Source organism: Myxocyprinus asiaticus, chromosome 6 (genome assembly GCF_019703515.2).
Source record: "Myxocyprinus asiaticus isolate MX2 ecotype Aquarium Trade chromosome 6, UBuf_Myxa_2, whole genome shotgun sequence".
NCBI classification, from domain to species: Eukaryota; Metazoa; Chordata; class Actinopteri; order Cypriniformes; family Catostomidae; genus Myxocyprinus; species Myxocyprinus asiaticus.
In genome coordinates, this window is record NC_059349.1 from 14,496,926 (window position 1) to 14,513,193 (window position 16,268).

Genomic DNA, 16,268 nt, shown 5'->3' on the forward strand with positions numbered 1-16,268 from the left:
TTTTCTGAGATACTGAATTTGGGATTTTCCTTAGTTGTCAGTTATAATCATCAAAATTAAAAGAAATAAACATTTGAAATATATCAGTCTGTGTGTAATGAATGAATATAATATACAAGTTTCACTTTTTGAATGGAATTAGTGAAATAAATCAACTTTTTGATGATATTCTAATTATATGACCAGCACCTGTACATATATATATATATATATATATATATATATATATATATATATATATATATATATATACACACACAGGGTAGGGAGGGTTACTTTTGAAATGTATTCTGCTACAGATTACAGAATACATGCTGTAAAATGTCATTTGTAACATATTCTGTTAGATTACTCAAGGTCAGTAACGTATTCTAAATACTTTGGATTACTTCTTCAGCACTGGTAGATTTTTTGCACTTGTTTTGACTATAAAAAATCTGCCAGTGCAATAAGACAAAATACACATGTTAAAAATGCATTCTCTGAAAAACCTAAATATCTTATGCAGTGTTGTTTCTAAAACAAGATCAATTGTTTTAAGGATTATTAGATATTTTTACAGGAAAACAATAAAAAAAAAAAAAAAAAAAATATTATCAAGAATAAGACTTTTGCCCTAATATCAAAGGTCTTACTAGAAAAAAAGAAATTATGATCCGATGTGAATTTTCTTGATAAAAAAATATGATCGTGCCTGGTAACATGTGCATGTAAAATGGATAGAAATAGCATTTTAGCTTAGCGTAAAGCTAACAATTTACACAAGGTTTATTTCTATTTCTTCTGCTCCAAACTTACTTCAAACTTCTCTGTCTGCTCGTATGAATGTAACACGTGTTTCACTGCTGTTCAAATGCACTTTGGATCACATCATTTATATGTACAAATGTTTTCCATCTGAAATGACTAAATATTAAATGAAACAAATGACAATAAAATGCAAAGTAATCTCTTTGGTAATCAGAATACTTTTTGAATGTAACTGTATTCTAATTAACAATTATTTAAATTGTAACATTTTATTGCGATCAGTAAAAACATCAGACTCATCAAATAGCCATGTGTCATATGTTGTCGGAAAGCTCTCAAAGAGTAGAATACAACCAGCCTATTTGTTTTACTCACAGACAAAAACATAGCGAGCTATAACTAAGTATATGTCTTTGATAATTATGTCGGTGTTGCTTGTATCATGCCACATTTTTGCTTCACGAAATACGGAACATAAAATATCACATACCATTACTTAGAGGATGCGATTATCTTTCGGACGAGCCTACACACAAGATAACCGGATGCACAGATCATAAAATAATCCACACATAGCATGTTACATATGGCCACCAAGAGATGGTGCCATGTAAATGATACAAGCTCAGTGATGCAGACTCATTGAGTCAAAATTTACTCATTCTGTAAAATTTCATTACTAATTTCTGCATGCTATGCAAACCTTTAGTCATTGTTGTGTTTGCATGTGTAATTAGCTCTTATGTACAATTATTATGTTTTATTTGTTTGGAGAGGCTTCCAGATATATGGAGGTGTTTTTGTACACTAGGATAAATTATTTTTGTAATGCTATAACTTTTGATTGCTTTGTTGTATCAACACAAAATTTTCTCACATACAGTTGACATAATTGGAAATAAGTTTTTCGGAGCCACCTTATTTACACCCAGAGATATATAATGTAAAATCTGAAATATATATATATATATATATATATATATATATATATATATATATATATATATATATATATATATATATATATATATATTTGGCTCAATTTGTTTTTGATTTATCAGCAGTTTCTTAAACTGAGAGTCTTAGACTGTATCATAATGTACACTGATGAGCCAAAACATTATGACGTTGGTCCTCCACAAGCTGCCAAAACAGCACCGACCCACCAATGGCATGGACTCTACAAGACCTCTGTAGGTGTTCTGTGGTATCTGGTACCAAGACATTAGCAGCAGATCCTTCAAGTCCTGTAAGTTGCGAGGTGGAGCCGCCGTGAATCAGACTTGTTGGTCCAGCACATCCCACAGATGCTCAATCGGACTGAGATCTGGGAAATTTGGAGGCCAGGGCAACATCTTGAAGTCTTCAACATGTTACTCAAACCATTCCCGAACAATGTGTGTCGCAAAAACCTTGTCGCCAGTTTGTGGTTTGTCCCTCCTCGGACCACTGTCGTAGGTATTCACCACTGCTGACCGGGAGCACCACACAAGCCTTGCTGTTTCAGAGATGCTCTGACCCAGTCGTCTGGCCATAACAATTTGGCCCTTGTCAAAGCTGCTCAGGTCTTTACTCCTGCCCATTTCTCCGTCATTAAACACGTTGACTACAAGAACTGTTCTACTGTTCGCTTAACATCTAATCTACCCAGACCTTGACATGTGGCCTTGTTAGGAGATGATCAACGTTATTCTCTTCACCTATGAGTGGGCATAATGTTTTGAATTATTTGTGGATATCATTAAAAAAAATTAAAAGTTTTCTTTACAATGATACCAAACACTTGTCTAAGTGAGCCTTTAATTTTGGCTAACTAAGCCTTTAATTTTGGGTATTCCACTGAAACAGGAAATCTTTAAAAACACCTTCAGAGCTTAAAGGGTTAAAAGCCTAATATGAAGTGCAAGCCATATCACTTTATGTGAAAGTCTACAATATTATTTTAACCAGTATATTTGTTCAGGTGGAAAGATTCGTCACAAAATAAATGTGTCTTTAAAGTGTGAGAATCACCTTACGAACACTTCTACAAACCATATTTTTTCAGAGATTCTCAGTATTCCGCACTGCATACAGGTACCATAGTTAACGAAATGCAAAAAAACTCAATAATACATTTGAATGTGCTGCTCAAAAGATACACGGTTCCCGGATCTCTTATAATAGGTTAATAAAGAGGTCTAATATATGAAATCTTAATATATAAATCTAAATTAGTTAAATGTATACATTCCCCTATGAAGCACGTGAAAAACCAGAGTTTGCTCAAAATAAACTCAAACTTACCTGGGTAGCCACTGAAACCAGCTTTGTGCAATGGGCCTGTGATATATTCCAAAGATTCACTCTTAGTACTAAAAGGTCTTCAGGCTTTTACCGTAAATGATATACTGTACTATACTGACATTCTGTCAGGATCCTGACACCCATGTTGTGTTTTTCTTTTGTTTGTGTATGCACATGGATTCTGTTTGTGTTCTCTTGCCATGTGCCCTTTAGTCAGTTCTCGGTAAGTGTAAAAGTCTCAGTAAGTCTTAAAAACGTTTGCCTTGTTATTAGTTAATCTGCTTCATCTGCCTCCTTTTTTACCCTCCTCATTTCTCCCTCTATTTATGCTGCCTTCATGTGCTATCGGAATTATCATAATTTCCACTTTTGAAGTGGTAATTACGAGTATGTCGTATTCAAGAGCTTTGTTGTTGGAAAGAACAGGAAACATGGATGACACCAAGTTCAGTCATACATATTTCTTGAGGAACTTTTTTTTTTTTTTATACAATAATACATATTACTCAGTTAGCTTGCTGATAACAATGGAATATGGTCAAATACAAGTTATGTTCACATTGTAAAAATGTACAATATGCATCAAATGGTTGCTGATAAACATAAATGAATTTGACCGAAACGGCAATCTTTAACACTTAGCTGTATTTAGAAAAAATTACATAATCTGTCATTCACTACAGAAACCATACATTCCTCTGCCATGTTAAAATGTACTTCTCCCATCTCAGAAACTCGGGTACCAAAATGATCTCCAAGTTTCCCAGTCATAATTATGACTTGAGGGGTCATTCATTTGCAACTTCCAAGTGGGAAAATCATATTTACAATAATTCAGATAGCACCTGAAGGCAGCATTAATCTCCCCATGTGCTCTATCTGGTGCCAGTTCATTGTGGCTGTGCATGTGCTTGTGCTAACCCATCCTGGTGTTAATTTGGTGCTTGTTTTGTACCAAGCCTGTGTCTTCTCAGTCCATTTGTCAGTTATCTAGTGTCCTTTCTTTTCCCATCGATCGTTTAGTTCATATGTTCTTAGTGGTCTCGGCTCATTTGGCCTTCGACCACATTGCACGTGTGGCTTTCCCTCGTCAGCCCTGCCTGGTGTACCTGCTCTCTGGCTCCTTTCCCTGTCCACCTCCCTACCACGTGAGTGAGCTCATTGCCTGTGTCAGTCTGCCAAGTCACTTAATTCTTCGGCTCTCACCAGGGCCCTGTGGCTTTGCAGCTCCCTACCTGACACTGCCTGCCTGTCATGATTGCCTGACTGCTGCCTGTGGCTCACCTCTGGATGCTAGATGTCTGCTCATTTCCGGCCAGGCTTGAATGCCCTGTCTGTCCTCAAGTTCAGTCGCCCAGCCAGACCATCCTCTCACTCCCCGTCTCCAGTCTGTCTGTGCCCATCACTGGGTTTTTGGACTGCATTTTTTTCTCTTTAGGGTTTGATTGTTTATCTAAAACTATGGTAGCACTTAATTTTACAGTACTTTTCTACATTTTTGTACAAAATATATTACAACAACTATAGTAATTACTAGGTACAACCCTAACCCTAACCTTAACCCATATTAGTACATGTTACCTAATATTACTTGGGTAAGTACACTGCAAGTATACTGAATGTACACGTACTGTAAAATAAAGTGCAACCAAACATTTTTTTTTAGTTTTGGTTGCACTTTATTTCTTCATTCTGCAAACCATGACACCTTGCTTGAACAATCTACACAGATTTTACAGAAGACATTCACTTCTGATTGCAGGTGATAATGGCAGAAACTCAGGACTGTGCTGCAAGTATTCCAGGTTGAAGGCAGAAATCAGAATTTTCTGAACTTTGACCACTATATTCCTGAAGAATTACAGTATTTGGTCAACAGTAATGGAAAAATTCTCACTAAAAAGGTTCATTGTTTTTAATAGGCTATTTGTGAGTAAACTCCATCTATTCTTGCCTTCAGATAACACACGATGATTGTTATTCTGGTGAACATGGTGTCCAAATGGCCTGAACAACTGCCAAAAATGGTTTGCAAATTTATGCAAACTCCCATTTAATTTTGCAATGATTATTCTTCATTACTCCGTTCTCCATTCCATAGGTTTGAATTGCTCAAGCTATAGGCTCTGCAACTAACCTCTCCACCCATACTGCCCAATATGCTTCCATTAAAAATGCATTAGTGTTGCAAAATCCTATTCAGTCCTATATCAAATGAGGCTCTATGAATCCTCTGCCAGGTATTTCAAACCATCCCAACAACGATAAATTAATGAAGCACATATGAACAGCTCTCGTTAATAAGGACCTCTCAGACTAATGGAGGTATATCAAAGCTGCACATGTAAATTTGCAGAGTTGTTTGATGGAGAACCCATTGAAATACAAAAAGGATCTGGTAGTCTAATAGTCATACATGTAACACAAAGGTCACACCAGGGACTAGTTAGTAACTGAGATACTTTCAACATTATGGCCCTCGGCAAGGCACTTTACTACAGGAATTATGCAAATCAGATAACAGCGTAAACAAAGCGAAAAAAATCTGTGCTGAATGCAATGTGCACAGCACAATTCCCCATTTTGCAGGTTGGTTCTAGGTTGTGGAGAATGCAGCAGACAGCTGTGATCTGGTATACTTAACTGAGACTGTAAAGCATCACTGCACCACTGCTATTCAGGCACATGAATCAGACTGATCTCACAGTGAAATCGAAAATAGTAGGTTGACTTTTCTTTCCCTAAAATCGGTCTGTACTTACCGAAATTTGAAACTGCGCACCCAGTAGTTAAAGCGGTAAGTTTTATTGGGCATATATGGATGTGTTCCAATTTCCAGGAGTAATGTCCAAGGATGGGTGCCAAAAGCGAGTTGTGAAATGAGTTTTTAGCTGTACAGGCTGTAATACAGTGAAGAGGAATGTATATTTTATAAACTGTACACCCAAAGCCTGAACCTAACCATCAGTGGAGTAAAAATTTAATGTTCGAGGGAAAAATGCAATCTCTGAATTGTGCTCATCACTGATTATGCGAATGCAAATACTTCTGTTTTCAGTGTGTGATCCAAATCAGGATCTGTCACACTAATGACACAATGCACTTCCAGACGCACCACAAAGGAAGGTAAACATGCTGGAGCTGATGTAAAAATGCCTGTGGTCGAACCTAGGGTACGGAACTCTCCAAAATAACATGCTTCCGTTCTTTGACATGCTGAAAGTGTCCTGATACACTATATGACCACTTATAGCAGACATCCTCATCATTTGATCATCATTTTGATTATTACTGCTGCCATGCTCAATAGAAAATTTACATAGATTGTTATTTTTGATAACCTTCTGCTAACTGCCTGCTTTCTCTGGGCGGTAATAGTGCAATATTAATTGTGACATGCAAAAAAGTGCAGACTTGTAAATAAGGCACATTCTATAATAAGCATCATTTGCATAGAAATGAAGCATTGGCACTGAAAAGAATGACAGTGACTTAATTTAAATGTGCCTGGTGCAGTTTTAAACCAGCACAAATAGTGTCTGGTCAAGTTGGACTGTGGGTAGCTGGACCCCTGTCTGTTGCCTTAGATTGAAAGCATCATGTGAATCTAAAATAATGGAGTAACAGATGTGTTTGTATATCAGGGTTAGCATGCCCTTTGATTTCATATGTAGCCACCTCCAATGACCATTCACTGCTGAAATGAATTCCCATATTCTCAGTGGTTGTGTGGCTACAGACTGTCACAACAGATCCCAGATGTCTCAACCTGTTGCAGATTCCTGAAGCCAAAGTTTAAATACAGCAGGTGAAAGGAGTCTAGAAAGAAGATATGAATAGATCCTAATATGTATCTACTGTATATGGGAAAGTGGACTATGGGACTGAACGGTGCATTATGTTTGCTGTAAAGCATTCATTTTCTGTCAGTGCAGGCACTGAGGCAGTGATGCTTGACCTAGCAAAGGTTAATAACAACCCATGAAACTACAAAGGTTATAATTAAAGAACTGGGACTTGGCAGTATTTCAGCACAAAACATTTTGTACCTGAAGAGAAAACCACTATTACTGATAATTATCCATCATGCAGAAGCCAAATGATTTTATAAACTCCCTGAGGCAAAAACAAAATAATGATGGTTTGTCCTCAGCTCTCTGCCCAGGCATAAGCTGTAAAGCTAGAAAAAGAAACCTTTTTATCCTACATAGCAACTCTTACAGGCTGTCTTCTGTCCAAGAACTATTGCCCTTAGAATTTAAAATGACTATTCCCTCCAGTGACTGAGTTGTAAATCATTCTTGTGTCACATATTGACCTCTATTTTGACATAACTGCATTTACATGAAGTTGTTATGTCCCTTGGGAAAGTCAACGGCTGTTCTACAGTGTGGTCAGTGCTGATATAAAGAAGACAATGGTTGTCTTAGTTCAATACTAAGTATGCAGCATGTGGACTATAAATTAATCCAAACCATAGATTGTGAAATCACAGATTCATCATGAAAAAAGAGATACATGGTTTTGAAAATAGCACTCTTTATGTTGGATTTCATCCTCTCTTTTTAATATAATATCATTAATAAACAGAGGAGACCAGGGCTAATTGTCACACAGGGAAGTTTTCACGAGAGATATATTTTAAATCAAAAGTCCACTTACAATAATGCTTGTTTGCTCTAAAAGTGGTTGTATGTTGGCTTCTAACAGCTAGTTCAAAACAAGTGTTATATAATTAATTTATATTATTTAATTAATTTATATTTTTGTTATAGCTCTTGGGTAAACATGTTAACACAATAAAATCACACTAGCATACATTAAAGCAAGTGTTAGCTATATAATGAATATTTTTAAAACTGTTATCTGTGTCCAAATGTCAGGTCAGGACAAGTTGTCACATATGTTTCATAAAAATAATAATAATTGATTAATTAGAATTTCTGTTGACCTAAACAATGCCTCAAAATGTTTGTATGTTACCAAATAAATTTTTGCTGTTTCATATATTGTGCTGTGTTTTTTTAAATAAATGTTTTAGTGTTTTGTAAAAATAATAGAAACATAATAATAATACAAATTGAATAGGCTGTGTAATGACGGATTGCGATTGTGACAACTTGCCCCATCTAGTGTGATAACATACCCTGCTATGGGGCAACATCCAAAAGGTCAACATGTGTTCAGTGAACTGTAATTTCTTTAATTGGCAATAACGGTGGAAATGGCTGTTCAATAGCTTCAATGTAGCTATATGTTCAGTAGGCTTTTTGCAGCCAGTAATTTAAAGTATGTTAAAGTCACATTAAGGAGTAAAAAGTGTGACAACTAGCCCCGGTCTCTCCTATACAGTATTTTTACTGTACTTCATTCCTGGATAGCATTCTACTGCACTTTAATACACCGTACATTAGCACTGGTGTGCCTGACTAAATCCATCAGGCATGATTAAACACCATGGCTTAACAATGACCTCAAGCTGCTTTTGTAGACCATTTTAGTAATGCTTTCTAAATGTTTTCCCATTAATGCCATGTAGCAAAAGCACTTGTCCATATGTACACCTAACATGCCTTGACAAGTGCTAACCTTTTGCATGGCCCTGTTGCTAAGTTTTGTTGTAATCTTTGTTCATTTGGGTGTTATTGTTTTGCTGCTATAAAGGATTATGGGTTAAATTGCATGGCTAATTTTACAGTTAAAGGCTTTCGTAAGAATTAGAGGCACAACGGCACTTCTCACCTATAAAGGAATAGTATAGTATCTCTCATAGATTACTCACCCTCATGTCATTCTTTGTTCCGTGGAAAACCAAAGGAGAAGTTTAGCAGTCTCCCGTACAATGAAAGTGCATGGGGACATGGGACTGTCAAGCTCCAAAAAGCAACATAAAGCCATCATAAGAGTAGTCCATTCACTATATTCCAAGAATTCTAATGAAATACAATAGCTTTTTGTGAGGAACAGACTGAAAATGTAACTGTAATTCATTGAAAACCTTTTTGCTTGACAGCCATGGTTACCATTCACTTTCATAGTATGGAAAGAGCACCCTTGACATTATATATATATAATTATATATATATATATATATATGAAAGAACAAAAGACATCCTTGTTTCACAAACCATGATGGTAAATGGTGACAGAATTTTCATTTTTGGGTGACCTGTTCCTTTTAAAACAGTTTGAGAGTGAGATGCAAGGTCAAGCATCACCACAGTTATTTAATATGCAGCAGGTTACTGCCCAATTTCATCGAAACCTCTTGTATTGCACATGGATAATTCCGTTTCAAAGTATTACTTTTCAAAACTTAATTTTTCCTCCAGGCTTTGCTGTGTTCATTTCACCCCCAGAACAGAGGCTGAGTAGGCAAATCAATACTGTATCCCAGCATGTTGTCTGGGGTTTAATTTGCTGTGCAGCTGAAAGTAATCAAAGAATCTTGAAACCACTATTCAAGGTAAACAAACAGATCCATTCACACTTAATATAACAGAAAGACCCTACAGTGCTGTACCATGAATACTGCATGCTGTATATTTCCACTGGAAAATATTGCATCAGATCTACTTGTATTGCACAAGATCAGCAAAACTCCAGTAAACTCCAGTACTAAGGGTATTCGTTGCATTTATGTCAATTAACATATACAGTGGCAAGAAAAATATATGAACCCTTTGGAATTAGCTGGTTTTCTGCATTAATTGGTCATAAATGTGATCTCATCTTCATCAAAGTCACAAGTATAGACAAAACAATGTGCTTAAGCTAACAACACACAAACAATTATAACCCTTCATGTCTTTATTGAACACATCCCATTAAACATTCACAATGCTGTGGGAAAATTAAGTAAACCATTGGATTTAATAAATGACTGATCCTCCCTTGGCAGCAAAAACCTCAACCAAGTGTTTCCGGCAGCTGTGGATTAGACCTGCACATCGTTCAGAAGGAATTTTGGACCATTCTTCCTTACAGAACTGCTTCAGCTCAGCCATATTATTAGGATGTCTGGTTTAAACGGCTCTCTTGAGGTCATTCCACAGCATCTCTATTGGGTTAAGGTCTGGGCTCTGACTGTGCCACTCCAAAAGGCAGATTTTCTTTTTTTGAAGCTATTCTGTAGTGGATTTACTTCAGTGTTTAGGGTCATTGTCCTGCTGCATCACCCAACTTCCACTGAGCTTCAGCTGGCGCACAGCCACCCTGACATTATCCTGTAGGACATCTTAATAAACTTGGGAATAAATCTTTCCCTCGATGATGGCAAGTGGTCCAGGCCAAGAAGCAGCAAAGCAGCCTCAAATCACGATGTTCCCTCCACCGTTCCTCACTATTGGAATGATGTTTTCATGTTGGTATACAGTGCCCTTTTTACGTCACACGTAGTGCTACATGTTCTACCGAAACAATTTAACCTTAGTTTCATCGGTCCACAAAACATTTTCCCAGTAGCGTTTTGAAGTGTCAAGATGGTCTTTGGCAAACTTCAGGCACGCAGCAATGTTTTTGATGGAAAGCATATGTATAGTTTTGACTATAAAAACTCTGCCAGTACAGTAAGACAAAATACACATGTTAAAAATACATTCCCTGAAAAACCTAAATATCTTATGCAGTGTTCAATCAAATTGATCCTGTTTTAAGGATTTTTAGATATTTTTACAGGAAAACAATACAAAAATTATTATCAAGAACATGATTTTTGCCCTAATATCAAAGGTCTTACTAGAAGAAAAGAAATTATGATCCAATGTAAATTTTCTTGATAAATAAATATGATCGTGCCTGGTAACATGTGCATGTAAAATGGCTAGAAATAGCATTTTAGCTTAGCGTAAAGCTGACAATTTACACAAGGTTTATTTCTATTTCTTCAGCTCCAAACTTACGAATGTAACACATCATAAGAAAGTGTTTCACCGCTCTTCAAATGCACTTTGGATTGCATCATTTATATGTATAAATGTTTTCCATATGAAAGAACTAAATATTAAGTATTATTCATGTATTATATTTGCATTGCATAACCAATTACATTTTCAAGCTTTTTCAAGTATGATCAAGTTGCATCATAGCTCAATTGATAGTGCATTATATTTGCAAAGTCCAGCAGAGCACACGAGTTGACACGTCAACCCAAAGTATCAGATAAGCACCACAAAATGACCTGGATACTTCATTGCTTTTATGACACTATTGGTTAGGTTTAAGGTTTAGGGTAGGGACATATTTATTTATTTTTTTAACTCAAGCATTAGAGCATTAAAGGGATAGTTCACCCACAAATTAAATTCAGTCATTGTTTACTCACCCCTGTGTTGTTATAACCCCATATGACTTTCTTTCTTTCTTAACACAAAAGGAGAAATTGTGAAAAAAAATGTGTACTCAGTGATGTCATACAAAGGCAGTTTATGTTGACCACCTCTTCAAGCTTCATAAAGGATGCAAAAGTATAAATAAGAACTCTAATAAATAATTGTATGTGACTCATGCCTTGGTCTGAAGGCATACAATAAGGTCTGGTCTAATGCCACAGTTTTCAAACTGGGAGGCGCCAGAGCTTGTCAGAGGAGGTGAGGAGATTGATGATAAATTCACCAAGTAAAATCAATAGATACAAAATTACAATAAAAATGTATTGTCAAGATAAATGAAAATTAAAAGCTGAATTGATCGTATGCCAGCTTGAAAGACCGTAGCAATATGGCATTATAATACTATTAAATGTCATGAATGAGTGCATATCATGCAAGAGCACATCCATGTACCGGCTGCGTGAGCGCGAATCTCTCTTCTCACGCGGATTTTCTTCATTCTAACAAAACTGAATGCGCACTCTCAAATATATGCTGCTTTATGAAAGCTCCCTGCTCTAGAGTGCGTGTGCATGGTCAAAACGTGTCATGTTCACTCGCGATTCTATTATAAATTCATATAGCTCTGCCTCTGTTCATCCATCACGACATGTCTGTTACGAGTTCAACATGATATCGGGTCGATGTGTCTTCATGTGTTTGTGACAAGTGCAGTTTCACATAGAGGTGGACACTGGTTCATGTGATGCGAGTTTATCACAAATAAAGGCTAAAAAACAGTTAAGTATTTCCATTGTCATAAGGGCAAACGTGTATTTTTAATCAAAATAATGCATAATACTGTTTCATATTATTAGACGGTTTCATATTATTATGGTATTCAAATTAATAGAAATATTTATCGCCGTTAATCATGCATCAGTGTTTGACATATTGCTGAATGAATCTGTCAGACTGAATTTAAGGTTAATGGTCATCATTGGTGAATTGCTCCAACGCCTGAAATATGATGAATTTTGATAATATAACAAATAAGTTGCCAGAATGTACTGCTGTTTTTAGTGGAACAAAGATATTTGTGGCATTTAGCATAGGTTATCTTATTTTTTATTTTCTTGGCTATTGTATAGGCCTATACAGTATACAGCATTATTGTAGCCTATGTATATAAATCTGCAACAAAAACAAATCAAAAACAAAAAGGGGTGGGGGGTTGATTTGTAGATTTTGTCAGAGATGGGGCTTACTGTTAAAGACTTTGAAAACCCCTGGTATAATGTATAATTAAATGAAATTCTTGACCGTCCGTTGCTGTTCTGTGTGCATTCATGAGAGTGTACAAGAGCAGCAGCAGTTGCGCTGCACCATCTCGCAAAATGGGCCGTTTAATCGAAAACTTGTTTTGTTTATCTAAAAACAGGTCCGCCACAGCGATAGTAACAACAGAACATTGAAAATAACTTATAAAACATGTCTGAAGAGTTTGTAGTCAAAGAATAGATGCATTTCTATGCCCAGACTTATTTGTTTGAACCGAATTTCATCATTCATACAGAGACACAATTCATTAACATAGTTTCCTCCATTAAAAATGTTCAGTATAAATTCATTTCATACTCCACTTTATAGCAATTCCTTTTTTTTTTCTTTTTTCTTTTTTTTTTTTTTTTGCAAATAAAAGAGGTCAAGGTAATCCTGGAATTCAAGTACAATTTTGCAAAGTGTGGTGTATAATTATTTAATAGATTTTAAAATGTAATAGAATTTTCTGCATGATGATCTTAACTTGATATAACTCTTTATAAACTCAATTTAATGTCCTTTACACACACACAAACTTGTTTTTATATCATTGTGGGGACCCTCCATAGACGTCCATGCATTTTATGGATTTTATACAGATCTAACGTTAATTTATATCCCCTACCCCTAAACCTAAACCCATTCAACTTAAATATTATTATAATTTGTAAACAAATAATAATATATTATAATAGTAATATATAGTAATATATCTCAATCATGCACCTTTAACTTTTAAACCCTCACGCTTTTATTATGACATTCTGAATTCTCCAGGAAGTCCTGAAAATGTGTCTGTTTGTAGGCAAGTTCACAGTAGTTTAATTCGCTTCTTATTCAAATTCTGGTTAAAAAAAATAAAAAAATAAAAGCACCTCCAGAGCAATTCTAAATTCATATTATAAGTGAACCGAACTATTGAGTATCTACATCTGAGATGTTATTCGTGAGAAGAGTTCAAATATTGTGCACCGTGTGAAGGCTAAAAATAGCCGCGAGTGTGTGTAAACATAGCAGAGCCATTAAATAACGTGCTGGAGTTGCGCGTGCATTTTCTATATTTACTTATTAAACACAGCCTTTTGTGATTCACAGAGTTATTGCACGTCTTCAAGTGGCTTTGAATAAAATGCACGAGTCATATGAACTACTTTAATTGTGTTTTTATGGTTCTTTTGTGTCATTTTTTGAACTTGACAGTAACGAACATGATTAACATACAGTTAATCCGTCTAAAGGCTTCAGTATCGGAGCCGATACCGATCCAGGTATCGGATCGATGCATCCCTAGGTTTTACTTTTACTATCCTTGTGGGGACATATGGTCAACTGTGCTGTAGACTATGAACATCTCCACAAGCATTGATTACATATGAAACTCTGAAAACTATATTAGGGTAGAGAAGAGAAAGTATAATAGAGGAGTGATTTTATATTCACAAAGAGACTAAATCAAGCAAGCATGGGATATCTGTAAGTAGTGGAATATTGCTAGTCTATTTAAGTGCAACTTTAGCGTTGGATTTTTAATTGGAAAATATTTCATTTTTCCAAATCCGTGATACATTTTAGATGCAGCATTACCCTACTGCCTGGTTTCTATTCAAATTTTTTGAGTTGAGTTTTTCTTTTCTCATCAGATAGTGGAGTCCAAAAGTCTGAAACCACTATTACATTTGTTTTTAATCCAGCATTGTTTTATAATTGAGTAATAATAATAATAATAATAATAATAATAATAATAATAAATGTTTTATTACAAAATACTGTATATTACAGCATAACAATTTGAGTGAAAACTTTAATTAAAAGATTAACAGTGTCTTAGAATTTGGAATGTGCTTTAACCTTGTGCAGCATGCACTCAAGCTGGCATGCACTAGACAAGTTTGTGCAAGTCCTGGTGATCCATGTTATCCCAGCATGATTTGAGAATGTTCCAAAGACCATCTTGTGTACTTCAAAAGCAGCAAGGAGGATATCTGACCTTTTGTAAAAAGATGTAACATGGTCAATGTCACAAATTTGTTTACACTTGAATAGTGACCAAGAAATAGTGCAGAATCTGAAATATTTGTACTTCATTTTATATCATAACTATTGTTTACTTTGTTAAAAATATTTTTATTTATTTATTTAATTAAATTGTTTAATCCTTAAACATTCTGTTTTATGATTGTTTTCATTTAAAACATTCACTTTTGGACCCCACTGTACTGTAGGTCACACTTAGGGATTTATTTATATAAGCCTATAAGGCAAAACTGAGGAAGATAAATTAACACTTGTTTAGTTTTTCTGTTATTCCCACGCCAAAACTTTTGCTATGTATGTCTATAACTCATCGTCTCATAGTCTGTCTGTGCCTAATGGAAATACAGTAGCTGCTCTGTCCAGATAATGTCACCTATTAGCTGGGTATGACCTTGAAACTCCAAGTGAAGCTCCAACCAATTACAAAAGCTATTACAGCATTTATTAAAGTGAAATTAAAAATACTCTGGATGCTTGGAAATATTCTCCACATACACGTAAAACGTTATCTCCACTCTTGGTAAGTTGCTCACATTTAATCATTACGGGCAATTCATTACCCTCAAGCTTTTGAAGATAATTTCAGATGTGATGAAAGTCTGTCAGTAATGGCAGAACATCAAATGTTTGCTCTGTCTGTCTCTGACATTATTTTGGTGCAGAGCAGAGTTGAGGGAGGGGAAATGAGTTTCCCTTGAGGCTAAAAACTGTTATAATCTCTAGGGTTCCAGGTCTTTGTTGTCTGTTTACACAGTAATTGAAATGTTCAAAAACCTCTGCCCTTTCTTACTCTTCCTCTCTTCCCTGTTTCCCATTCCCTCTGTCTGTTCATTTTACTTTCTTTTCCGCACTTTACCCCCTGCCCTGTTCGCTGTTCCTACTTTTTGTTGCTCCCTTTCTTTCTTTATCTTCCTCACATAGCCTGCATAGCTGAGGGATTCAGGCACTGTAGCTTATTTGTGTGGTAATCATATCCTGCACCTTGATCAGTAGCACACACTGCATTGATGAACCAGTTGCTGGGGTATGTCTTTTATTCTGGAGAGATGCTTGGTTGTTTTCAATGCTTCTTTTTAACCATACCAAAAGAATATGGAGATAAATGTATCTCCTGGAGATAGGTTTGTTGGTTTAGGTCATTATAGGATAATTGTGTGTGTGTGTGTGTGTGTGTGTGTGTGTGTGTGTGTGTGTGTGTGTGTGTGTGTGTGTGTGTGTGTGTGCATGTTTATCCTACATTTTGGGGGCCAAATGTCCCCACAAGGATAGTAAAACCTGAGATCACTTACTTTGTGGGGCCCAGTCAGTGGTCCCCACAATGGAAATGGCTTAGTAAACATAATAAACTATGTTTTTTGAAAATGTAAAAATGCAAAAAGGTTTCTGTGAGGGTTAGGTTTTAGGGAGGGTTAGGGGGTAGAAATTATCATAAGATCTGTATAAAATCCATAAAATGCATGGAAGTCTATGGAGAGTCCCCATAATTATATAAAAACAAGTTTGCGTGTGTGTCAGAGAGAGAGAGAGAGAGAGAGAGAGAGAGAGAGAGAGAGAGAGAGAGAGAGA